The following is a 6,957-nucleotide window of genomic DNA, read 5'->3' on the forward strand; positions in this document are numbered from 1 at the left end:
ATTATGCGTGGCCCCTGGATTTAATTTATTTATACTTCACCCAAATTCCCAACCTCGAGATTGTCACCTAGGTTTACTTGCCAGGAGAAATACGAAACGATAAGGGGAACATAGAATTTTTTTTTTACTTAATAAAGTTTTTCAATTTTTATTTGCCACATCTGAGCTCTGTGGTTCGAAGCAAAATTTGCCAATAGAACAACCATCTTTTTGTTGACGGCTTCTTCTGCACAGTGTCTTCTGGTAAGAGTCGTTTTCCCTTTCTTTTGATTACTTCTTTTACATGAGAATAGGAGACAAATAAAGAAAGTAATATACATGTGTTATTGTTCTTCACTTTTGATTTTGATTAGGGCTTTAGTTAGACGTCGCAAAGATTGTAAAGAAGTCCTCTCACTTACAGGTCAGTTCATTCTGTTTCTTCAATATATAAGGAGTTCTTTTGGGTAATTTTGGTCTAATTGACTTTGATATGGTGATTTAAAAAAAAATGCCTTTCTATGTGACTATAGCTCTAGAAGCAGAATTGTATTTTTTTCATCTCTAGTTGTTTTTTTTCATCGCGGCTTTTTGTTTTCTAACGCTGAGGTATTGATACATCATTATTAATGAAAGATTTGTATTACACATTGACCATATTTGTTATCCTTCAAATCACTATTGAGGGCATTCCCATCTTTATGCTTTTAATTAATGACTCTTATCAACAACTGAAAAAACGACAATATATATTTTGGTGGGGATTCGGGATTGACTCAGGTCCTACTGCACCAAGAAACCAAACCCCATCTGGGAATTTCCACAGGCCTCCTTCCCCAGCTCAACCTTTTGCTAGATCCCGGGGTAACTTCCCTTAAATCTTTATGTAATACATGTTCTTGTGTTTATGAAGTTATGAACTATTGTTCTACGATTTAGTTAGTTTTGTTTTGGTGTTGTTTACGTATCTTTATTGCCAATATTTGATAATTTAAAGTCCAACAAGTAGAATCTGCACTGAATCATAATTTGTTTGATATAATTTGGTTTCTATTTAAATTTTGATTTTAGGAACTGATTATGCACTGATTAATTTCTGGCACAGATAAAGTACTTCTGAGTTCCATGCCATGGTTCATTGAAAGGGGATCGTTCAATGGCTGGATCCTAACTATGTGTTTGTTTTTATAAACATGACGACGATTAAGATCTTCCGTGTTTTATTAATTTCAAAAATGAGAGTTACAGGGAATTTTTTTCAATATTTTTTACGCAACAAATTGGGCACAGCCAGATAGTTTCTAGTGTTCTACTAACACGTTTTCATTTCAGCTTGGACGTTACGTGTCACGCTTCACATGGACAAAACATGCTGTAGCCACGTTTTACACATGATTCTTTGACTTATGTAATTTTTTGTTTTTTGGTTATTGAAAAGGTGTTAATATAATAGTCAATAATCTAAGGTCAATGTTTATGTTCGTAATAAGTTTTAAGCTGTAATATAGGGTGTAGAAATCTTAAGGCATAAAAAATTAAGAATACACAACACAAATATTGTTTGTAGAAAAAAAAAATCGAAACCTAAATTGAATTCACTATAATTGATTTCGACTGAAATTGAATTGAAATCAAATTCACCGAAATCAATTCAACAAATTTTATTTAATTCAACCGAAAATTCGGTTAATCAATTTTACGCTCACCCTTATCTGACATGAATATTGCTTGAAAGTGATTTGAGCAACAAAGTCTTGTAAATATATGATAATCAGGTCTTTAAAGCGTGATAGTTTTTCACAACATTCGTGTCAGTCGGCGTAATAGGCTTAGACAAACAATACCGAATGGCACTGTACTTTTGGTTCTCAATGCCAACCATGCCTGCTTCACTTTTGGTCGTTTTCTTGTTCTTTCATTGCCCGCGAACTCTGAAGCATCTATCCTTATCATTTACCCTTTGTGTTGTACATACCATTTCCTTTGTTTGCCTACCAATTAACACCACTTATTTGACCATAAACCACATTTTCGTTTACCATCCTCTCAAAATCGCATCCGTGGATTTACCATTTTCTTTTGGTCCTAGGTTTTTAACCGATTCAAGACATGCAAATGCAGCAGATCAATGTGGCCTTTCTTTGCTTTCCCGAACAATTATGCCTATACACCCACAAACACACATATTCAATATTCGTCTACTTTCGGGTTTTGGGCTAATATTAGAAGGCTCAAATTCACCTCATACTGCTGTATGAGTTTCGGGCTCAAAGTGGATTTGAACCAAAATCATAATTAAATAAATAATTATATATAACATATATTTTATAATTATGAATTAATACAAATTTATATACAAATTATTAATATCTTATGTCGTAATATGTATAATTATAAATTATAGCTATTATTATATATTTTTTACATATATAGTTATACTCATATATGGGTCAGATTTTAATCGTGCTAAACCTAACATGGTCCAAACTCGGTTCACATTTAGTTCGGGTCTAATACTTAAGTTCAAGCTCTATTCAGTCCAATTAAAGTTCAGATTCATTGAGTTTTTTCAAGCTGAACAGGTTAAGTTCGGGTTGACCCGATCTCATTGACAGTGCTAATTCAGGATTTAAATCTTGGATTTGGAAGTTGAGTGTAGGAAGGGTGTGGGGAGGAGGGGTAGGTAAAAAAAATTAAATAAAAATTTGATATGTTATTAAAATGCACAACACTTTTTCCAATATCAATTCTAGAAAATATTGACATTGGCATGTAGTCATCTATCAATTAAATCCAATTTCAATTAAATTTAGTCATCTATAAATGTAAATAATTACATCAATTTTTTCCAACATCAAATACATGCAGTCATATATGTGCAAAATGCATAACCGACCACCACAATGATTAACCTCACATGCTTTTTGTAACGTCTTTTCCCTAAAGCTATAAATATCCCAGAATCAAGTTTATTTTACATAGGTATGGAAACACACACTAGCCTTTTCTTTGCTCCTGCTATCTTCATTGTTGCAAAATTTTGCTCATTTACGTCATTCCCATCCAGATAGCCATGGTCACAACTTCAGAACTATTGATTCCAATTTCAAAACTAACGGTTTTGATTCTTCTGAAAGATGAAACCGAAACCGACCCTTATATGGACAGTTACGATTATGATTCTTGAAACTTCGATTTTGGTTAAGTTTCAATTCTAGTTTTATTTCGGTTATGGTTCCTATTCTTTTAATTATGCTTAAATATTTGTTGTTATAAAGTTGATTCTAAAGAAAAATGATAATGAATATATAAAAAAAATAAGAATTTTAATGTATTGTAATGTGAAAGGAAAAAGAAAAATGATGCAAAATTTATAAAAAAAAAAATACCCCATTATTGATTAGATTGGATTCGTCTTGAACTTATATTAGTTATGGGGTCTCGACTTACAGTTGAGATGAGATAATGAATTGTTGGATTAGAAATAGGGTTGTTGGTGTTGAATGTTGACTATGAATATTGAACTTTGAACTAGCCAAATAGATTTAGATAGTAAGTATTTTTTAGACAGTTGGAATGGATCCTAAACCGTCTGTTCTGATTTTGATTAAAATTTTTGCGGACCTGTACGTGAACCTTTAGTTGTAGTTATGGCTTTGGTTCGGATTTTCAAAATCCGATTTCGATTTCAGTTTACTAGACCTGAACCGTGGCTACACCTATTTCTAGTTGATAAGCTTCTTCTGTCTGTCACATTTCCTCGTCAGCCCAGTAGTCATAAATTTTATTCTTTTTTAACAATTATTCCTTCTTTTTACTGCAGCATTTCTTACGCTTGAAGATGATTTTTCCGTTTAAGGTCCTAAATCCTCATACAATGCCTTAATTGCCCCTTTTTTGGGTTGTTAATGGGAAATCAGTACCCCTCCTTTAACTACACTCCCCTAACCTGTCGACATTTTTTTTAACGTTATTGTTTATTTTAGTCTCCAACACTTCTTGCTATTAAGGAATTTAATGCACGCCAATAATTATTATTTTTCGTTCCTTTACCCAGGGCTAACTTGAAATTCTTTTCCCACTTAACAGAATTTCTTCGTGTTTAAAAGTACACTCTCAATCAACTCTTCACCGGCCTAGCCCCTATTAATCCCAATCGTGTGTGGCTCCGATTGGCTGTGGCTGTGCTCTTTCTCTCTGACCAATTGACAGGCTTTTCTACCTACGTAGGTAGCCAGTTAGCATGCGCATCTAAGAAATTTTCGCTATTTAAGTCCAAAATTTCGCACAATAAATCATTAACAGACACCTTCTTTAGCAGTCCCAATTCGATTTATGTACAAGTCCTGCATATGAATGGAGCTCCAAGAAGTCCTGCATATGAATGGAGGCGAAGGCGATACAAGCTACGCCAAGAATTCATCGTACAATGTCTGTCTGTCTCTCCGTCTCTCTCTTTAACACACACACACACACACACAGAGTAGTAGTAAATCATGCTATGATACGTTGATCTCTGACTTAGTATGTCTTTTTTCCGACCTTAACATTTGTATTTTGGAGTGGTTATGTGTAGCAGCTGGTTCTCACCAAGGTGAAACCTGTCCTTGAACAATGCATACGAGAATTGTTGCGGGCCAACTTGCCCAACATCAATAAGTGCATTAAAGTTGCGGATTTGGGATGTGCTTCTGGACCAAACACACTTTTGACCGTTCGGGACATTGTACAAAGTATTGACAAAGTTAGGCAAGAAATGAAGAATGAATTAGAACATCCCACCATTCAGATTTTTCTGAATGATCTTTTCCAAAATGATTTCAATTCAGTTTTCAAGTTGCTGCCAAGCTTCTACCGCAAACTTGAGAAAGAAAATGGACGCAAAATAGGATCGTGCCTAATAGCCGCAATGCCTGGCTCTTTCTACAGCAGACTCTCCCCCGAGGAGTCCATGCATTTTTTGCACTCCTGTTACAGTCTTCATTGGTTATCTCAGGTCTTTCAGTTAATCCCTTTTATCTTTTTACTTTTTTTGTAGCAAAAATAGTTCATGATTTTCATTCAACATATTAGTAACTATGCATGGAAATTTCTCTAGTAATTCTCAAGATATCCACAGGAATCGAAGAAAGAGATTTCTGAAGAAACTAATAACATATTTTATTTAATTCGTGGCTCATGATTTATATTCCCACATGCAACACTAACAAAATGATCCAACTATAGAAGTTACCAGCTCTAGACGTGCAGGTTCCCAGCGGATTGGTAACTGAATTGGGGATCAGTGCGAACAAAGGGTTCATTTACTCTTCCAAAGCAAGTCCTCCGCCCGTCGAGAAGGCATATTTGGACCAATTTACGAAAGATTTTACCACATTTCTAAGGATTCATTCGGAAGAGTTGCTTTCACGTGGCCGAATGCTCCTTACTTGCATTTGTAAAGGAGATGAATCCGACGGCCTGAATACGATAGACTTACTTGAGGGAGCAATAAACGACTTGGTTGTTGAGGTTATCATTTCTCTGTCTCTTTGATGATCAGATGCTCATTGCTTGTTATCTGAAATAAACTAGACAGCTAGCTAGCTTATTCAGGGTTCCTACCTTAGCTGCAAAATGGATGCAATTTTATTCTTTGTAGCCTTGATAGAATAAACTTTGTGTAGACGAAGTTCACCGTAACTCAGATGGCAGTAACCTTTAATTAGGAGTTAGGTCACACAACTCCAATACATTTAAGATAATTCTTTCCTTTCCAATAATTTGTTGGAAGTTAGAAATAAAGGGGGATTAAATCTGTTGGCTATCATTTTTTTCCCCTTTTTGGTTAAAAAGGCATTGGAAAGGAAGAAATAGTTCATTATTTAATCTTTTTTTGGCAAATTTTTTATATGAACTTGAAGCACAAGTAATAATAATATATTCATATTGAAATTAAGGAAAAAAACTGTACGTTTTTTTTTCTAGAGTTGACGTTTTAGCAACTTGGCTAATTTCCAAGTCTTGTGCTTCAAATAATTTGAATTGAATTGATGATTGGCATATCTGCAGGGACTTCTGGAGGAAGAAAAATTGGATAGTTTCAATCTTCCACTCTATACACCTTCACTAGAAGTAGTAAAGTGCATAGTTGAGGAGGAAGGTTCTTTTGAAATTTTATACCTGGAGACTTTTAAGGTCCGTTATGATGCTGGCTTCTCTATTGATGATGATTACCAAGTAAGCAAGTCATTTTGGAGAAGCTATTATACCTGACTTATTCCACAGGTTTGCGAAGAATGCAGCAAAGGTTCTCCGCTTGGGCAACGGCTTCTATAATAGTCTTATCATTTCTCTTGCCAAAAAACCAGAGAAGTCAGACATGTAAAAGTTTATTTTTAGTTGGCTTTTGTGTTGTGGTTTGTTTTCAGATATGTGGAAAGGATTTAGTGCGGATGGGGTTCTATCCGGGTATTGTACTTTTTATATTAGTTGGTGTATAATTACGTTACATTGTTGTATTTGTAATAAAAGTGATGTACAAGAATAAAATACTTAAAATATATTCAGTACAATATTTTCATATATTTGTACACAAAAAAATTGAGCATGCACAACAACTGGATAGAACAGCACAGAATACAACTGCACTAAATCCTTGTCCGATATCATGTGTATGACTGTATGGGAAGTCTTGGAATGATGATTTTTTGTGTAAATTACCTATTACATCTTGTAGTTTGGTGATTTACCACATAACTCCCTATGATTTACAAAAACTATATATAATCCCTCATGATTTGAATTAAAGTATTATCGTTAGTTTTTCTGTTAAAACGAATAGTCAATAGTAAAAAATCAAAATCAAATTAATACATTGATAAATTCACCTTTTCACTACTTTTTTTTCTCGCTCTTGTAATATCAATTTAGAAACATATACAGCTTTGTTATTTGTTTATTTTTCATTGAAACCACGAGAAAACCATTCAGTTTTTA

At 34.1% G+C, this 6,957-nt stretch overlaps 1 pseudogene; it reads left to right on the forward strand.

Moving 5' to 3' along the window:
- The first annotated feature begins 409 nt into the window (after window positions 1-409).
- On the forward strand, window positions 410-6,543 carry LOC113709839 (probable caffeine synthase MTL3; annotated as a pseudogene).
- Window positions 6,544-6,957: the final 414 nt, after the last annotated feature.

This window comes from Coffea arabica, chromosome 9e, assembly GCF_036785885.1.
Source record: "Coffea arabica cultivar ET-39 chromosome 9e, Coffea Arabica ET-39 HiFi, whole genome shotgun sequence".
Taxonomy (NCBI): Eukaryota; Viridiplantae; Streptophyta; class Magnoliopsida; order Gentianales; family Rubiaceae; genus Coffea; species Coffea arabica.